Source organism: Micropterus dolomieu, linkage group LG07 (assembly GCF_021292245.1).
Source record: "Micropterus dolomieu isolate WLL.071019.BEF.003 ecotype Adirondacks linkage group LG07, ASM2129224v1, whole genome shotgun sequence".
In the NCBI taxonomy this organism is placed as follows: domain Eukaryota; kingdom Metazoa; phylum Chordata; class Actinopteri; order Centrarchiformes; family Centrarchidae; genus Micropterus; species Micropterus dolomieu.
In genome coordinates, this window is record NC_060156.1 from 30,594,235 (window position 1) to 30,604,456 (window position 10,222).

A 10,222-nucleotide genomic window follows, 5' to 3' on the forward strand; every position below is an offset into this window, starting at 1 on the left:
GTGTCCCGTGCGAAACAAAACATTAAATGTTTTTATTTAGGCGAGTGAGGTAAATTGACATTAACGTTAGTTAACTCAAAGTCTTAATTGACATACATAGCTATTTTAACCCAAACCATGATCTTTTCCTAACCTTAACCAAGTAGTTTTGTTGAATAAACCCAACCAAGTACTTTCTGTGCCTAAACCTAACGAAACTGCAACGTTTCATGACTTTAATTATGCGCGTTTCAACATGGCAATGTATCGAAACGTTACGTTTTATCTTGAAAGTGTAACCGGATATTGCATATTTATTGTTGCTAAGCGTTGCTAACTTGACTGTGGATCCCTAAACGTCAATAATTGATGCAAAAGGGCTACCCAAGTCTTTAAAAAGCGACGACAAAGGGCCTTGACCATGCGTCAGACATTTGACGAGTAGGGAGTGAAACTGTGTTGCCCCCAACCTAAACAACAGCACAGGTCGTCTTAACAAGCTACACTGAGGAGGTACAATCTGCATTGAAAAATGGAGGACGGCGGGCCAAAACCAAGTCCAGTCGAGCTGGTCCCAGTAGTGGAAAAGGGGATTTGACAACAATTGGGGGCGGAGCTAGACTCTCAGCACAGTGGGGGCGGAGCTTCATCATGGGGCCCACCTGCTACAAAGTCATAAACCAAGTTTACATGACCCCGGACTCACTCTAAAAGTCCACTGAGTCCGTCTGCTTCGCTGCTGCCAGAGCTGATCGCAGCCATTCTACTAAATGTTTGTGCTCACACCAGAAGCTCTGCAGTGCGTCCCAGAAGTCACAGAAACGGCACGGAATCCGTTATTATTTTCAAAATAAAATACCCAGTACAGACTTCCAATCGTTTGTCAACAATAAACACAGTTAAATCAGACAAAAACAAAACAATTTAACTACGTAGCCTACTTAATCATAGTAGAAGCACAAAAAGCAAGCACTAATCACCAAATCAACAAAATCTAAACGTGTCTGCAAAATCCGGCAGGCAAAATGCTCTTATTCTGAAATACTCCCTGTGGTAGTTGCTAGATGCACCCGTCAAGATGAGGAATGAGAAAGCTGTGAAGATTGAAAATGGTGATGTTTCAAAACGCTAGCATTTTATTTTGAAAGTCTAACCGGATGTTGTATATTTATTGTTGCTAAGTGTTGCTAACTTGACCACGGATCCCTAAACGTCAATAATTGACGCAAAAGGGCTACCCAAGTCGTTTAAAAGCGACGACAAAGGGCCTTGACCAAGCGTCAATATGTGACGAGTCGGGAGTGAGAATGTGTTGACATGAGTCATAATTTTGTGTGGCTAAAACAGCCTATATAGTTGTTTTTCTGTGGAGGATAGGCTCGATTGCATTAGTGATTCATGTTTTCGATGCTAATGAGTTGTTACCACTGATACCAATGACAGATTTCCCTTCTAAACTTTCCAATTTTTTCATTTATAGCAACAGTGTGACGTTTCGGAGTGTAATTCACCACTGTCACCACATATGCATGTTATCATTACATTACTTATGATCAAAAACTAGCAAGTCGCCAACTTTGCTAACAGCCAAACACCAAGCAACAAGTGAGAGACCACAAGTGTGACAACACAAGGCACAGCACAATTACTGACTAGTCCAACAGAAAGAAAGCCAGCTTGGTGACTGTCTTGCAGCCTTTTATTTCACAAAGGAATGTCCGGCTGCCTCTTGCTTGGTCTTCTTAGCTTCCTCTGTCAGTGTCCTCTTCGGACTCTTTGCCTCTACTGTTAGCTAATGTTACATCCATAGAGGCTGCTGAGCCCGGCTCCAGCACGACACCAGCACCATTCTCTATTAGCAGCAGCATGATAATGTTGCTTGAAAATTGCACGGCAAGCTAGCCAACAAAGCTAGACAGCAACTGATGCAAGAGTACAACACACTGACATCTGTAACATTTCTAACATCAACTACAGATTATATTATTATAGCTAGCAGCTAAAGCTCTGTCTGGATTGATTTTGCTTGAGTTGGCAACTTTGCTAACACAGCCAAACATCCAGCAAGCACAGCAGCTTAAGACACAGCAAGACTAGTCCAACAGAAAGAAGGCCAGCTCGGCATCTGTTCTGAATCCTTTCAGCTCTTTTAGCTCACATATTTCCTCTTGTCCAGTCTCTTGCTCAGTCACTTTCACTTCTTCTCTTCCTCACTTCCTCCGACATCTTATTTGGTCTCTTAGCAGCCTATGCCATGATATCCATACTCAGAATACAGAGCTAGCTTTGTTCAAATAACTGACATTGTACATTATATACTCATTGCTTCTTCTTATAGTTAGCTTGCTGAAGAGTCGTGTTGTTGCCATACAGCATTAGGCTGTTGTCACAATCCCTGCCTTTGATTTCAGTGTTACGTGGCGCAGTAGTAGGCACTCTGGACCCGAAGTGTTATTGACATTCACCTTATTACAAAATGTTTTGAATGTTATTTAAAGATAAAATTACTACATATTGTTGCTTTAAATAATTGTTCAAGGCCCAAATTATTCATATATATCCAATATTTCACGAAAGTGTTAGAGAAAAGTCTAAAAAATGAAAACAGATGGAGCCATCATCAACAGCAGAACTGTGTTTTATTATTCTAAATTATTGAATTATGAATTATTATTTATCTTGTGACCCTTTGGAGGGGTCCAACCTCTATGTTTGCAACCACTGGACAAAACTGTAAATGAAGTAGTTAAAACTAGCTCTGTGACCAGCTACAACAAACTGATGCATCAGTATAAACAATCTGTCATATATATTGTCAGTCACGGGGAGAGTAACTGATTTCATTTAGATACTTGAAGTACATTTTGCCGATAATACTTTTACTCAAGTAGGATTTTAAATGCAGGACCTTTACTTGTGATGGAGCTGTTTTTATATTGCTGTACTGAGACTTTGAAGGATCTGACTACTTCTTTCAACATTGGCGGTTTGGGAGTTGGGCACATTGGGGGAGTAGGAGGACGAGGGGGGTAGAGGGGGGTGCTCTGGCTCGTACCATCCCAGAGAGATGGTTCCCTCCTTCCACAGGGGAGAGCAATCATGCATTTCTGATTTTTAATTAAAGGAATGATTGCCAAGCTCTCTGCTCTGTCTGTCTCTCTATCAATCACGATAAGCCTTTAACTTTGCATTGTGTGAGTCACTGCATCCTTCCACAGAAAAACATTTAAGAGAATGCAGGGAAGAGATAGAGCACGTCATTGAACAGGTTTGGCAATGGAAGAAGAACAGCGTTTAGTCCTCATTCTCCATACGAAGCAGGGAATTAACATTATCAGATTAATTAAGTTTCTACGCCGGGGTTTAGAGAGAATAGTATTGGAGATAAAAGTGTGTGTGTATCTATGTCTGTGTGTTGAAAGAATATGTGTGTTGTGAAAACAACAAAAAAATCCAGCCGCAATATGCTTGAGAACATACACATACAGTATAGCCCCAGGAGTGTTCTTTTCCCCTGTGATTTCATTTGAGAAAAGCCAGCGATATTATTCCTGGCTGCGTCTATATTAGGGAATAACGCTTGCGGCATGTCATTAGTTACGGGCACGGCACACCACAAAATCAACTTAACTTCCTTCTAAGTTTCCTTGGCAATTGTCATGCCAACGAAAAGGAAAACTCCTGTCCCCTTAACACACACTTAATCAATTGCAATCCCAGCAAGTTTTTAATTTGTCATGCCTTTTGGAGTCTTGCTTTGATGACAACAAAACATCACCAACCCTGTAGTGAGGGCTGAAAGGCTGACCTTTGACCTTACAATTTGAAGCATGTCCCGGGGTCTCACCTTGACCCCCTCAGTGGTCAGGGACGAATGAGGTGTATTGATGAGCCAAAGCAGGAGGGCAAGAAGGTTGTGCGGCAGCGAGGACGACTTGGTTTCTGTCATCTGTGAAAGAGTCTGTATGAGATACTGGAGCATAGAAACTATGCTTTCTTTCTACTTGGGTTTTTATCATTTGTCATGCTGTTGACATGCATGCTCAGTAGCTGTTATGATTTCATGTAAGTTAAATGTATCATATTATGGTACCTTTAAATTTTATGGCAGACAAATATTGTCTCTCTCACACTGTAGCTCTATTTCCCTTTTCTATGCTGGTTTATGAGCTTTCTAATCATGCCCCATCAGATGATGATGATGTCAGAGGTTTAAAAACTGACACCATTACTGTATATCGCTTGTCCACCGGACAGCACGACAATAATGTTATGTTTATGGTAAAAACAAATATTGGCCAATAGATTATCTGATCTTTTAAACTCTTAAATATTCTTGTCTGTATCTTTGTCTGCCAAAACAAACTCAGTCAGGCTAAAATTGTATGATTGTGAGTAACCAGCTGCCTTGGGGAATTTAATATTTCATATGGATTGAAATTTCCCTGATTATAAAATCAACATTTTTTTATTCACATTAGGTATAATAGCTGGTTTGATACTTGCCAAAATGTAAAATGACAGTTTAAGGTCTCTTAACTTTTCTTTCAGCTGACATTCTTCATTCAGATTCTTAACAACTGTTAAAATTGTTTTTAAGAGGTAAAAAGTTACAGGTTCTTAGAAAGAACTTGACAAGCATTCATGTTTCATGATTTAAAAACAACTGGAAGCTTTGTTGCTTGTCCAACAAACCCAATCAGAGAGATTACTGAATGGTTAGAAATTCTTTTCACAGAAACAACATTTTGCTGCTACAACTGCTCTTTGTACCATGGTTTTTGCTCATCTTTTGTACCTACCTTTAGTCACCTGTCAATTAGAATCAACTCTGAGCGTTCTGAGGTATGAAGCATGCCCGTATGCAGTATGACTCACCCATGAGCGTGTGAGTTCACAAACAGCCAAATGCTGAGTGTCAGCACATCACCTGTCAAGGTATTAAACCCACGTTAGAATCTTGAATTACCTGAGACATTTTAATTAGGCTTTGCAGATATTTTAGCTACTGTTCCAAGTATGACTGCTAGACAGGAATTTCTGAGAATCTCCCCAACTGTGGCAACAAAAATCAGAAAAATATTTATCACCACCAGCTTGTAGATTTATATCAGAATGTGTAAAGAAATAAGGAGCCTGGAGTAAAGATGATCTTAAGCAGGGACTGATGTGTGAAACATGAAGGGAACTGTACAAGAAACAGATCAGTAAGCTGCACAGTATAGTATCACATGTGCTCTAAGCCACATGTATTTTGTATCTCTGTGTATGTACCATGTGAAAATGACATAATGTTTTGATAGAATGCAATGTCCCAAACAATCATGAAACACTGTAGCAGTTGGTGTTGGCAGGGGAAGATTACAGTCAGTGCAGGAGGAAACCATTTTCTAATCATGTGGTACGCAGCAAAGTCTTGTTTATATATGTCTAATCTCAGCGATGAGGGAACCTTTCGCCAGACATCGCATTTAACATAAATACAACATACAAGAGCCACACAGACTGCGTGGAGAAAGATTAGACAGAATTAGCCTGCTGATGGACAGACGAATGGCCTGCTGGAACTGAAGATAACCACTGTCCACCACAGGATACTGGTGGGATATAATTACCACAGTTCAAAATGGGATTCCTTAACCTGCACTATTATGCAACCCCAAATCAATGTATGCAGTTTAAAGTGTTATTTCAAATTCATGATGTTTAATCATTTAACATCTACCCGAATTAACTGTTGCTTAAACCACCCGACCTACTGTAAATCCTCCATTCAATAGAAAGAAATCACCTCTTACTTTACACAGGTAGCAGACAGCTAGCCGCCACAAACCTGTGCAAATCTTTTTTATACATCAGTGCACAGCATTAAATGGGTCCATGTGTGCAATCTCTGCAACCTGGCATGTTTTCCCTCTGGCAAGCGGCATGGTGTTTTGAGACATTAACACTGCCTGCAGATGCGCACAATTGAATGGGCTTATTCTGCAACCTCAACAACCTGGGTAAGGGGATTTTACAACCCAGGTAGTAGTTTGGGCGCTTAAACTCACTAAGGCCCTGTCTACACGAACACGGGTATTTTCATAACTTTTTTGGGTGGTTCGGCCGTGCGGACACACGGAAATGCAGTATCAGGTCACTGAAAACAAAATATTTTAAAAACCCCTGCCAGGGTGAGGATTTTCAGAAACGTTGATTGCAGTGTTGTCGTGTGGACAGTAAAACCGAGGTTTTTGCCTTGCAACGTCAGAGTGTGCGCCGTTATCCGCTGTGTTTGATGTCAAGTTGTGCGCCACTGCCTGATTTGTTTACAATTTTATTAGGCTCTGATCGGCCAACGTGGCTTTACGGTTAGGGCTATATCGCCGCCAGGTGGTTTGGCATGCTCTAGACAGCGCTTGATAACGTGTGTTTGCATTTTCATGTGGACAGAGATTTCTTATTAAACGAAGGAGGAAAAACTCCGTTTATAAAAATACCCGTGTCCGTGTGGAATAGGCCTAAAATTCTGCTGAGACAGTGCCCCCTAAATGTATCCTTTCACCTCTCTCTCTGTTACACTGTGTAAAACGACAGACCTTCACTAAGCAGCACACCACAGAATATGACTGGCAGTGTCCTAGCAGCTACAGTTCTCAGATGCCACAGGGAACACCCACTGAGATAGAGATTGAAGGACCGTTACATTTTTACAATGCGGCACTACAATAATGGGCACAAAATTCAATAACCATGTGTCTGTCTAGAAACAGTGTCCCTGCAAATTAAATTAATTACAATGGAATGATAAGTGGATTTGCTGGCACAGACAAAGTAAATCCACACTTATGTTTTGTGTCAAGTGTTGCAGTGTTGACCTTTAAGGGGACAAAAAGCAGACTCCAAAATGGTGGAAGCTATTGTAGCTTTTTTGCATTGCACCATCCGCTTTTATTTAACGTCCTCAGTAGTAATAAAATAGTTCCACAAAAGAGGAATGGTTTACACACAGTTATGAGATGGGAGTTAATGGTAAAAATATATCTTTTGAGTAAAGTGTGTGAACCTAAAAACTGTGTGCCATGGTGAAAACAGAGAGAAGCTCGGGGAACTATTATGACTGGCTGGCTATAGTATGTAAGTAGTTAGCTCACAAGCTGCATCAGTTTACCCACTAAGCCTGTTTTAGTCACCATGTAACCAAGCTTCTAGAAGCAAATATTGTAAAACGTTCAGATTAATTTTGCTGTTATACATTGTGTTGTGACCAGGCCTTTACTCGGGATAATTAAGTAATTACCATATTTATTTATTGTCTTTAATTATTAATTACTTATTTTTTATGTATTTATTTACGTGTGTTTTAATATTTTACATGAAATAGAAGGAAGACATGGCTGGTAGAATTGTCCTCAGAGTTGCTAATCACTTCAGTTCATTAAAGGAAGCTATCTCTTGTGACTGTGTGAGGAGCAAGGCTTGTTGTTGTGTGTGCATATCTGTCAATTGACTAATTGTTTCAGCTGTAGGTTTTATGTGTAAATACGTATGTAAAGTGTGCATCAAATTTATACTTAAATAAAAGCATTGAGTATATGTACTTACTGTCCACCATTGTCCATAGACTAGTGTCAACTGTTTTCATATACTATTTGTTCTGTGTAAATAAGTTTCAGTGAAAAGTGTTGAATCTCAGAGACAGATGTCAAAATCTCAACAAGTAAATCCAAATGTATCTGCTGATAGTTAGATGACCCTGTAACACAGGTGCAGACAGAGCACTGACATTGCTTTTGCTGGTAGCTTGTTATTGGCTCATAATATAATGGCACAAAATGCTATGTGTAGCAACTTTCACAAACTCACAAGCAGCCATGCGTGCCAGCAGCTACACAATCAAATGGCAGAGTCATTTCACTCACCGACCGCAGGTCCAGGATCACTCAAGGGAATCCAGATCAAACAACATAAATTTTCTGGTATAGCAGTCAGTCACAACCTCGAGTGGACAGGATTTTCTGACATGATGCATCTGACATTGGTGATTATCTTCAGGCAAACACCCTAACCATACACAAATTATATAACCATGACCAAATTCCTCTGGGGAAGACATTATGAGCTTCAAGATGTGTCTTTTTTCTGTGCCTGACCTAAAAAACATATTTTGAAAGTCCTTTAACACAGCAAATCAGTGTTCCGTGATGGGTTCTTCAGAGAAGCTTCACTTATTTATTCCTCTTGAGTCTTGATAACACTTTTGAGATGTTTCACTGCTTAAAAATCTTGCAAACTGCATCTTTGATTAGAAAAATATATTTTTAGTTCTGATTTTATCATTAGCATTTAATCTATTCTATGCGTCAAATCTTCCAATTAACTTAATTAGCTCATGTGAGTTCCTGTAACTTGAAATCAGTAGTGATTACATTTCTTTTCAGGTAGTTAATCATTTAAATCTGCTGATCAAAATAATACTTAAACTTGTGGCTAATCCTGGTTGAATTTGATCAAAAATATTAATATACTATGTCTATGAATTATAACTAATTTATTATTTAACTGTACGCTGCTTCCATATGCTTATAAAAATAATAATACTGCACACCAAAAGTTTCTAATGCAAAACTGTTTATCACCACAAATGACTACATGATGTAATTCAAGTTCACTGCCCTCCTCCAGGCTGATTAGCATCACGCAGACACCTGCTTAAGCAGCCACAGATGTACTGTCACATGACCTCGTCAAGAAGAAAGGATAGATCAACAACACAATTCCCCTCATGAAATTTGGAATATACTGTAGTTATGCATTATATCTGAAAGTAACAGAAGACTTGGTTTAATGTGTCCAATAGATGAAATATTCTGATGTGCACTCCAGCTGCTCCAGTCCACAGACTGGAATGCAGTTGGCATGTCTCTAGTAAAGAACATTATGGAAGTGAAATGAAAATGGTATACTGCATGAAAAAGGAAACAGCTGACGTCATTCCTATTAACAAAGCATAAACATGTTATCTCTAATCTCTTTGCCGTCACAGTTTTCTAAGAAAACAGCATAAGAAATTAGAAAAATATTTTGTAGACGATAATATGGTTTCATTACGAAACAGCATCATGATTTTAGGATTAACAGTATGAAATAACAACTGCATTAAAAAATAATACATATACAATGGGAGTATTTCTTGGTCTCAGAAAAGCAAACTATAGACCATGGCTTATTAGTAAGGAAATTAGAAATGTATGTGATGTTTTGACGTGAAGAATCGCTACCAGTATGATTAAATAAATTACTTTAATTCAAAATCACTGAAGGGTACTCGTGGGGTTCCCCAAGGCTCTGTTTTAGGCCCAGTATTGTTTATAACATCTGAACATCAACATTAATTTTATATGCATAGGATATTGTTGTGGTAAGAACCTAAATTAAAATGTCTAGAGTTTTTTTATTCTTACAAAGTATCATTTCATAATCTTTGGCAATCGCAATACAAATTTGCAAAACAAACATGATAAATTGAAAAACATGTTGGGGAGTGATAACAGATTAAAAAATATATGCCAATTCATTTGCAGTACCGTATAAAATGTATGAGGTCTTAAACTAAGTTTTGTTATACATTTTCTATTACCCATTCTTCCATACATTACTTATTTTGTGGATGTACAGTGGGTACGGAAAGTATTCAGACCCCTTTAAATTTTTCACTCTTTGTTTCATTGCAGCCATTTTCCAAAAATCAAAAAAGTTCATTTTATTTCTCAGTAATGTACACTCAGCACCCCATCTTGACAGAAAAACACAGAAATGTAGAAATTTTTGCAAATTTATTAAAAAAGAAAAACTGAAATATCACATGGTCATAAGTATTCAGACCCTTTGCGGTGACACTCATATTTAACTCAGGTGCTGTCTATTTCTTCTGATCATCCTTGAGATGGTTCTACACCTTCATTTGAGTCCAGCTGTGTTTGATTATACTGATTGGACTTGATTAGGAAAGCCACACACCTGTCTATATAAGACCTTACAGCTCACAGTGCATGTCAGAGCAAATGAGAATCATGAAGTCAAAGGAACTGCCTGAAGAGCTCAGAGACAGAATTGTGGCAAGGCACATATCTGGCCAAGGTTACAAAAAAATTTCTGCTGCTCTTAAGGTTCCTAAGAGCACAGTGGCCTCCATAATTCTCAAATGGAAGACGTTTGGGACGACCAGAACCCTTCCTAGAGCTGGCCGTCCGGCCAAACT

At 38.9% G+C, this 10,222-nt stretch overlaps 1 long non-coding RNA gene across 2 annotated transcripts in view; it reads right to left on the bottom strand.

Moving 5' to 3' along the window:
* LOC123974135 overlaps positions 1 to 8,484 on the bottom strand; it is a 14,346-nt gene extending 5,862 nt beyond the window's left edge. Inside the window, exons 1-3 of one of the 2 annotated variants that reach the window (XR_006825761.1) lie at positions 7,884 to 8,484; positions 4,858 to 4,909; positions 3,827 to 3,928 (exon numbers count right to left, since the gene is read on the bottom strand). This is a non-coding gene — a long non-coding RNA (uncharacterized LOC123974135). The remainder of the gene's footprint in view (positions 1 to 3,826; positions 3,929 to 4,857; positions 4,910 to 7,883) is intronic. The other variant, XR_006825762.1, reaches the window with a different exon arrangement.
* Between the last annotated feature and the right edge of the window lie 1,738 nt (positions 8,485 to 10,222).